Genomic DNA, 10,087 nt, shown 5'->3' with positions numbered 1-10,087 from the left:
ATGTGTAACGTTAACCAAAGGACCAATCTGCCAGTACTCGTTGGACGTTAATGACCCCATGTTTTCCTTTATGAAACATAGGCTTCCTGCCCCAGTGGAAAGTCAGGCCGATACAACTTAGGCCATGAAAGATTAAAGACTTAGGCCAAATGCATTCTCTGGCTAGCCACACAAAAAGGTGGGAATAATTAATGACAGGTTCATTGAAAACACACAATGGCAAACTAGGATTCATGAAGACGAGAGGTTGTCTATGTCGGTGGAAAAATAGGGACAACAAAATATTGAGAGGGGTGTGCTGTGCTACTCTCCACGAGACCGAAGTTGAAGCGGCGTTTCGAGGATCAGTCTTTTTTCAAAGCAAGAGAGAAAGAGAGAGAACTGGGGATTGTGAGATGGTATAATCGTTAACAACAAACAAGACTGAAAACATGAACTGATCAAAAGTATGGTGGGAAAAAAGAAGCACATCAAGGCAAAGTGAGCATGGAGTACGAGTTGTTACAAAGAATCCACAAAATGGAAAACCAATCTACCATCCCAAAGATGGGCTTAGTTTAAACAAGGGTTATTCATCCAATAGCAAATGGTGCAAGCCACCAACAATCCAAACTGAACAGGAGAGAGTCATAGTCCATGAGGCCGACCACTTTGTCGGTACCAAATTAGTGCCCGGTTGTGTTTGGTATCACTGGAAAGCTTATGACCTCTATGTTGTGGAAATGCATGATAGCAAGCAAAACAGAGTAGCTGAAGCGTTTAATTAGCCAAATTCAAAATGACCGACGCTGAATTCCTGTTGTTTTTCAATATTTGAGAAATTTTAATCCACATGGCAGAATATGCATATGTAGCTACATATTTCATTACTATGATGTTATATACACTACTTGAAATAGATAAAGTAAATTGAAACTCTTTCAAAATGTAAAATCCAACATTCCGCAAATACAAAAAGTGTCATAACTTTGGAAATAGTCCACATAAAGGAGTGATTTTGTTATATATATATATATATATATATATATATATATATATATATACATATATACATATATATACATATATACATATATACATATATACATATATATATATATATATATATATATATACATATATATATATATATATATATATATATACATATATATATATACATATACATATATATACATATATATATATACATATATATATATATACACATATATATATATATATATACATATATATATATACATATATATATATATATATATATACACATATATATATATATATATACATATATATATATATATATATATATATATATATATATATATATATATATATATATATATATATATATATATATATATATATGAGGATTCCATTAAAACCATACTTGATGTAATCAAACCCTTCCTTGTCATGCAGCAAAACAAGTGGAATACATCAAAATGAAAAAGCGATATGAGTGTCTTGTGTTATGTTTAAGAATAATTAGTATAGGTGTTAGTATTCAGTGACTGATCCATCCATTGATGAAATTTGATACTCAATAGGCCTACCAGGACTCGGCCATCACTTGTCTGGTAATCTATACAGGGAATTCCTTACAGTTTGGAGTATACGTGATGATTCACTCCATCGTTTTGAGTTGTGGCCTTATCTCTGAACATTTTAAAAATATTGTACTGGTGGTAGATAGAAATAGATTATGTGTTTTTCTAACATATCTAATCATATTATAGCATATATTCAGAATCGTTCATTCCTTAGTCTGTCTGTCGGCTTGAAATGCAAAAATCTGTACTGTTGCAAAGCACTTTTTTGCTTCATGTAGTAATTTGAGACTGCACTCATGCAATAAGTTGCGTTTGTTTTCATTATAACAAATGATTGTTGTTGCTTTATTTCAGGTATCCCAATCAAGCATAAAGAATAATAGCCATGGAATCCTCTAACAGTGGTGAAGGGCCCTCACCTCACCATGCCCTATTGCTGGAGAAAGCTCAAAATCTATCAGAAGGACAGGTGCCTGACATAGTTTACCATAGACAGTGTCGGTCACGCTTTACAATGAAACGCGACCTTCAGCTCTTAGAAAAACATCGAGAAAGGTGTGATGATGGTGAAACCACAATATTTGGTGGCAGTAAACATCTTCCCAGGTCAAAGCCTTCAACAGCAAGGGTTTACGAAACAAAATGCATATTCTGTGAAAGAGAAAAGTATAAAAAAACATCAAGAACAATACAATCAATTGTACAGTGCACAGAGCTGCGATGCGATAAGAGAATACGGGAGTGCGCAATGCAAAAGAGTGACCCGAAGATCTTAGCAGTTGCGTCAAGAGACTTAGTTGCCGCTGAGGCACATTACCACCACTCAAGTTACCGCATGTACACTAATAAAGGCGGTGAAACTGCAACAACTGATGTGTCTCCAGATACCGAAGAAGACTGCCTGTACAACGAGGCTGAAAGACATGCGAACGAATCGCTCTACACATTTATCCGTGATGATTTATTCACGAATCCTCGTGTATTAAAGATGATTGATCTCACAGCAATCGTCGTTGAGGTGATGTCAAACACAGGGATCACCATGACCAAAGAATCCACCAAGAAGCATATTCGACGAAATATTGAAAAGGAATTTGCAGATACTTTACATTTCTGTAAAGATGATAAAGGGAAAACACTCGTATTCCCTCACACTCTCACAATCTACGAACTTGTGAAAGAGAACCAGAAGCTCAAGGACAAGTTAGAAACCCCCTAGAGCAGTAACATCTGGTGATTCTTCTGTCGTTATCAAAGCTGGCCAAATAATTTGATCTTCCATAAAAGAGATCCGCCAGGATCAAGTGTGGCCTTTCACGCCCGCTTTGGTGAACTGGAGTGGCTTCTGATTACCAGAACTTCTGCAAATCTTCATAACATGTGCCCTTTCAGGTGAACCAAGCTATCACAGTGCCTCGCAGAAAATTCAACTGTTAGTGGATTCATATGGCCAAGATCTGGTCTACAGTGTCACCTGTGGTCGTGTGAAACCACCGAAGCACATCTTGCTATCAAATACAGTGAAAACACCGACAGGAAACTCGAAATCATCCAGATAATGAACAAACTAGGGCATGGAGTTTCATATACTGTTCTCGAGGAAAATGACACTGCCTTGAGCTTTCAGAAAATAGCCTCATCCTCAGATGATTCTGTCCCACTTCCTGGTTGTGTTAACCCCTACATATATTCCGCTCTCGTTTGGGACAATATAGATTTCCTCGAGGAAACTGCAACAGGAGCAGGAACAAGCCACAGGGTCAATGGCATGATTGTCCAACAAAAGGTGAATGGTCCTAAGCTGGAATCGGCACGACCTGTAATAGAAAAGAAAAAGCAACGTTCCATCAAATATGAAGAACAACAGCTTCCAATTTACAACACTGGGAAAAGAGAAGGACCTGGAAGCAAAACAGTTGCTGAAGAATACCACGCTCTTCCTCAAAAATCCATCCACAGAAAGGACTTGATCTGGATTCTTCTACGGCAAATGCACCCGGAAAACCAAATTATTCCAGGATGGACAGGAATCAACATCATTATGAGACAGGACCAGACAGTTCATCAGCACAACATAGGCTATCTTAACCCAATCAATTTCCAACAACCAGCATGGTGACAGCAGCTGAGATTTTGAACAGGTCAATGAAGGTAAAAGAAAGCCTACATCTTCAAGAGGTTGTACTGGTATTCGACCAGGCCCTTTATTCCAAAGTGGCAGAAGTTCTGTGGAAACACAGATGTCAATATCCCGGAGTAATTCTTCGCCTCGGCTCTTTTCATATGGTCTGCAACTTTCTGGGAATACTTGGAAAACGTTTTGAGGATGCAGGCCTGCGTGACCTTTGCATTGAGGCAGGAATAGTGGCAGAGGGGTCTGTAACGAGTGTCATGGCAGACAGACAGTACAACAGGTCTCTCCGAACGCACAAATACATATACGAGGCCCTTTTCAGATTGCTATGGGCAGGATTTCTGCTATGGCTGAAGGAACAACAACCTACACAGATGAACCAGATCGATCAGTTATTGGAATTACTGAGTGATCTTCTGGACACTTCTCGTCAAAGTTCCAAATATGAAGAGACGCTGAACCATGAATTGTTCTTGCAGATGCTGGAACACTTTGAGAAATATTGTGAACATCTTCGGCACACCAATGGACCTCTTTCAGCGTTATGGGTGTCATACTTTGACATGGTTGGGGGAGTATTGCTGGCTCTAATTCGCTCTTCCAGAGAAGGTGATTGGAATTTGCACATGGCTGCAGTTCGTGGCATGATTGTCTGGTGCTTCGCCTATGACCGACAGAATTATGCCCGGTACCTTCCAGTATACTACGCTGAAATGTCCCAGCTCAGAAATGACCATCCAGAAGTGCTTCAACACTTCCTTGAAGGAGAGTTTTCTGTCCAACTAGGAGAAAAGAACCCCTTTGCTAAGATACCCTTGGACCAGACAATTGAAGAGACAGCCAATCGGACACAAAAGTTGCGGGAGGAGTGCACAAGTATAGTCTCAAATCTGGTGCAGTGAGTCGGTTCTTCCTGACAGCAGAATACCGGTCATCCCTCTTGCGTCATCTCCGAGATTGTGTTAGTCACAGGCAAATCTGATCATGGACATGTAGAGTTACAGAACAGCAGAATTAAAAAGGATGAACTGGCTGTCAATGCTGTTGTAGAAACCCTGCAAAACTGGGTTAATCCCTTTGAAGAAAATCAATAAGAACTAGTCAGTCTGTCTACAGCTGCTGCTGCAACAAGGCAGATTGCCACACAGTTGCTAGAAGCAGAAAAGCGTGGTGAGGCAGCTTATCAGAGTTTTAAGTCTGAAAGACTCGAATCAAGTCCACCAGTCGTGAAATTTCATGATCCATTGCCTAAGCTGAGGCTCAAGACCTTTTCAGATATGACCAAGAAGCAAAAGAAAGTTTCTTCAAATGGAAAAGAAATGATTCTGAAAGCAGACCGAAAGTTGTTTGGGCAAAAGGTACTCATTGCACAAACAAGAAAGAACCTGGATATGAAAGATGTCCTGGCACATCTCCTAGGTCTGCTGCCATGGTCTCTAGCCTGTGAAGATGGGAGTATCAGGAAGACAAACAAAGCTGTGTTGGCCAGAGCATTACAAAAAGATGCACAAGCAGAGAACATTCCCACACCATCAGCCACGATTATTGATGGCATGGCTTTGGTTCAAAAGATGAAGGGGGACCAGAAAACATTTGGAGACATTGCAAACACCTTGCTTCTTTCTGCAATTAGAGAAGGTGCACACAGTACTAGGATTGACATCGTGTTTGATGTGTATCAACCACACAGCATAAAACACCACGAAAGAGCGAGACGAAGCAAGAATCCAGGCATACAGTTCAAGCATACAACTTCCCAACAAATTGTCCGTCAGTGGAGAAGTTACCTGCAGAGTAGTGACAACAAGACGGAACTCATTGAATTTCTGTTTCAGGAATGGCAACAACCACATTCAAGGTCATTATTGCAGTCAAAGCATATGTTTGTAACCTCATAGGAGAAGTGCATCAAAATTACTGACTCAGCAGTTGAAGATGTACCGGAGCTTTGCTGCCAGCAAGAAGAAGCAGACACGAGGGTACTGCTTCATGGAAAACACGCAAGTGACACCGGAAGTGCAGCTTGAATCTTTGTGGCAGCCGACACAGATGTCTTCCTTTTGAGCATGGCGTTCTGTACACAAATTACTGCTCCTCTTTATCAGAAATGTGGGACTAAAACTCGCACACATTACATAGACATCACAGCTGTTGTCAACATGAATGGATCTGATGTATCAGAGGCAGTTATTGGATTGCACGCTTTCACTGGTTGTGACTCCGTCAGTGCCTTCGCAGGTTGTGGGAAAATGAAAGCATTCAAACTGGTCAAAGCAAATCAGAATTTCCAGAGTCTCTTTAAGGAGCTTGGCCAACAGTGGAGTCTTTCGTCTTCTCTTCAAGCTCAATTGGAACGTTTTGTTTGTGCTATGTATGAGGCTACATCTGGAGATGCTTCAGTCAACGAGTTTCGGTACAAACTATTTTGTGCAAACAAAGGTGAGAAAGAGTCCTACCAGTTACCGCCATGTGCAGATTGTCTTGGAAAACATGCACGGCGAGAAAATTATCAAACCGCAATTTGGAGACAGAGTTTGATGAACGATCCCAAGACGCCCAATCCTGCAGGCTATGGCTGGAAATTCGTTGGCGATGGTGATGATAGACACTTAGCCGTAGACCGGATGGATGGTGCACCGGCCCCCGACGCTGTTCTTGAGATGCTGTCCTGCAAATGTCGGAAGTCCTGTCGAGTTCCTCAATGTCCCTGTGCTGCAAATGGATTGAAGCGTTCTGACATTTGTAGTTTGAGCAAATGTGAAAACCAACCAATGAACGACGGTACAGACAGCGAAATGGAGTTGAGCAGCGAAGACGATAATGAAACTGAAGACTATTAGTTCAAATATTCCAAGATTGTGTACTTTCATTATTTGTTTGAATAACAATAATAATGTGTTTGTCTTATAACATGCCTTATATTTTATTTCTGTGTTACTGTTACAGCTGTGACATTTGAAATCTGGACCAAATTATCAAGTTGATGTCGAAAGCACATAATTACATATTTTCTATGATATAATTTGTTTCCTATATATGTAAGGTGTCATTTATTGACAAGGTTCAAATTATATTAAGATGTATTCAAGGTACTGTTATTATAGTGCCTGAGTTGAAGTTTCTAATGTCGTTCTACATGTTGGAAGACACATTTTTCTCTAAGTGAAGAAAAACATTTGTTTCACATCAAGGGGTCCGCAGTATTTCATGTCGGGTGTCTGTGAGTGTTTTTATTTTCTTCTTATGTTTATACGACTATAAACTGTACTCCATGAGCTTTCTTTTGAAATATAGATTATACACATTAAAGTATATTAACAGTATAAAACGCTCCCAACTCAAATCCATGGTGTATAAAAATTATCGAAAATCTTCGATTTTGTGCAAGAGGGGGTCGTGTATAAACAGTGCCATTACACGATATAAGCTACTGATATTTCCTTGCTATCAAGTGATTTTGATACCCCAGGGGACCCATCTTTACAAAAAAAAAAAAACTTGACTAGAACAGGGCACTTTGTTTGGTACCAATGACCAAAATTTTGGGCTCGGCCTCATGGACTATCAGTGGCTGGTAAAACATACAAGGATGTCACTGCAAAAAAGCAGATTGTTTTATTATGAACCATATTTTATACAGAACATTGGTTCTGCCGAAGCAGTTTCTTAGCTTGGGTTACAATCCCAGACCGCCACAGGACACTCGACTGAGGGTGCAGTTATTGGTAATTTGTCCAGGGTGCTGGCGATAGTCCACATACTCTTCGTGCACCGTTGGATATTATCAATGCCCCCCAGCTAATTTTATAATACAGGACACCCAGTTTAACGTCCATCTGACCGATGGCGCACAAATTGATGCCCGATTACACTGCATCGCCAAGGAAAGACGAGGCACGACAGAGGATGCCCGGTCAGGAGCTGAATTTGGAAGCCAACTCCGATGTGTGGTTCGCCGAAGAGAGATTCTGGCTGATGGTGAGGCCAAAAGTGATCAAAATGAAACCATTCAAGAGATTTGTCAATGAAGTGTATGGGAGGGCTCACCCAATTGTCCTTTCAGAAAAACAAAGCGAGAGTGAGAGATTTGTCAGGGTTGAAACACGTAGTCTATGGGTGAGACCAGTTCCTGATTCTATCATGGTCTGGAGAGACGAAAGAGGTTTCTGTCTGCCTATAAGGCAGAGGATGAAATGGTCAGTGAAAATGTAAGGAATGTTTTCCAGGGAATCAGAAAGAACATTGATGAAGGTGAGGAGCAGGACTTGACCCAAAGCACTGCCTTGAGGCACTCCAGCCTGGACTTGGAGAGATGAATGGATCCCAATGAGAGCCATGCACTAACTGCAAGAGTGGAGGAAGTTGCTGGAAACTTTCCCCCCTTTTCAGGTGCAAAAGGCACAGTGTTGCTCAGTGGTTGGGTACGAGTGGACAGGGTAAGTAAAGGTAACAAGAGGTTGTGTAGCAAGATTTGGAAATAAATACAGAATTGAGATTCAGGTTTCTCACAAGGAGAATCAGCTGTTGTGCCATTTGAAGTGAGGGAAGGGTTGGCAGAGACGGACATGGCAAGGAACCACCAGGACATTGAGAAAGGAGACAGGTTTGAGAGTTTAGCCCTGAGATTAGCCAGATGTTGTTTTCTGGATCTCCTCAGAGTTGATAACCTTTGGTTGGATTGACCTTCCATGAAGAGAAGGCAAGTTCTTTGAAGGCAACTTCATGCCTATTGCAAGAATCAGAGTGCCAGAGGGAAAAAGAAAGACAGGTATGACAGCAGCATATTAAAATGGCTAAATCTGTGCATGGGAAAGAGCAGGCTTTTGTGGAAAAATTCCCAGGTGGCATCCACATCAGGAGTAGTAAAGATAGAAGACCAATCCAGACGTGAGAGAGCAACCTGCAATCCCTACCAGTGGGTCTCTGTGAACCGCCAGGCTCCATCACGCCATCACATCTCTCTAACCTATTTCTATCATCTCATTTATCTTGTTATTTTATATACATAAATATAGGCTCATGGAGGAGCTAAATGACAGAGAGTCATAGTTTAACAGACTGAAAAAGTATCAACGAGGAAACAGGGAGGCAAACAAATAGCAAATGAGTGGCAGAGACCCCACCATCGGACATGAATGTGCATGTACTTGAACTTGCTGCTCTACAAAACCTATTTCCTTACTGAAGGGCTCGGATACTTGCTGGAATACATGCTAAGGGGTTTGTTTGTTGGAAGCACAAGATCTGATTTGCACTTCCAATTAACCCCCAAAAAGGTGATGAAACCATATTCGGAGAAAAAAAAAAGAACTACATTAGCCAATAATGCACAAAATCATATCAACTCCCCCAAAAACATTTATTCTTCCCAAAGTTAAAGTACAAAGTACTTTTCAAGAGCAACATATCATTCTTATCTACTGATGGAACCACCAACTGTGGGATAAAATGAGCACTCATGGCCATTGGTGATTACACCCTCCCATCCCCACACCTCCCTCCAAGTATTTTAAAATATCTATTTGGGCCACCCAGAAGCTAAGCATGCAGATTAGTCACCACAATATTGCAATATCAAGTCAAATGCTATTATAAGTGGAGAAAGAGCTCAAGAAAAAAATGGCAGCATGATTCCTTGAAAAAGACATTTCATTAACTAAAGCACAATAAATTTATCAAACACATTGCATCAAAAATGGCCTAAGGGAAGAGATAATTTAAATAGATCAGTTAGCTATTTCGTAGTGTATACGTGTTTAGTTAGATTAGCTGCACCATCAATTATTCCAGTTGGTATCGTCTGAGATTGAGTGTGTCGATAACATCCTCCAATCCCTGTGTTGTTGCACTATTAAATGTGCCATATTTTCCTCTAATTACCCCCTTTGAAGTGTCATTTTGGTGTGAAGTGTCATTTTGGTGTGACGTGTGCATTGGGCGGATTCATTGGGCCTGGCAAGATGTGCGGGATGTCACTTGTCGCATTTTGGCCAATTGGGTTAAAACTTCGAGGTTTGATTGGAAATCAGCACTCATGGATATTTGGTGATCAGAAATCATGAAATGGTTATCAGAGAGAAAACAATTATAACCAGGCACAACAAATCCTGCCCATTTAAGGCATAAAGTTATTTTGTGGATCAAATTTAAATTTGATACATCCTTAACCTGAATGTTGATTATAAGGAATATTTTAGTCTTAGTTTGAAGTCAATTAAACCATTTTTGACGAAGTTATGAGCGAAAAACGATTTTCACCTTTTCGTGACCTGACCTTGACCTTTGACCGAATTGGACCCAAAAGTTAATGGAGTCGTCCGAGGTTCATTACCCACCTGTGGATACAATTTGACAGTGTTTGAGCCAGCCGTTTTCCCGTAAAGTTGTATTTTCGTAACAA

The 10,087-nt window shown here is 40.3% G+C and overlaps 1 protein-coding gene across 2 annotated transcripts in view; it reads right to left on the bottom strand.

Moving 5' to 3' along the window:
• Positions 1-9,029: 9,029 nt before the first annotated feature.
• Positions 9,030-10,087, bottom strand: part of LOC147011668 (protein ABHD14A-like) — a 36,676-nt gene continuing 35,618 nt past the window's right edge. For both annotated transcript variants that reach the window (XM_085857791.1, XM_085857792.1), the window contains exon 5: positions 9,030-10,087. This exon is cut by the window's right edge and continues 927 nt beyond it. The gene's annotated coding sequence lies outside the window, so the exon portion shown is untranslated.

This window comes from Eptatretus burgeri, chromosome 15 (genome assembly GCF_056783735.1).
Source record: "Eptatretus burgeri isolate ZD-2024b chromosome 15, Ebu_testis_v1, whole genome shotgun sequence".
Taxonomy (NCBI): Eukaryota; Metazoa; Chordata; class Myxini; order Myxiniformes; family Myxinidae; genus Eptatretus; species Eptatretus burgeri.
Note: the sequence above shows the minus strand (reverse complement) of the source record. Positions and strands in the feature narration are given on the sequence as shown.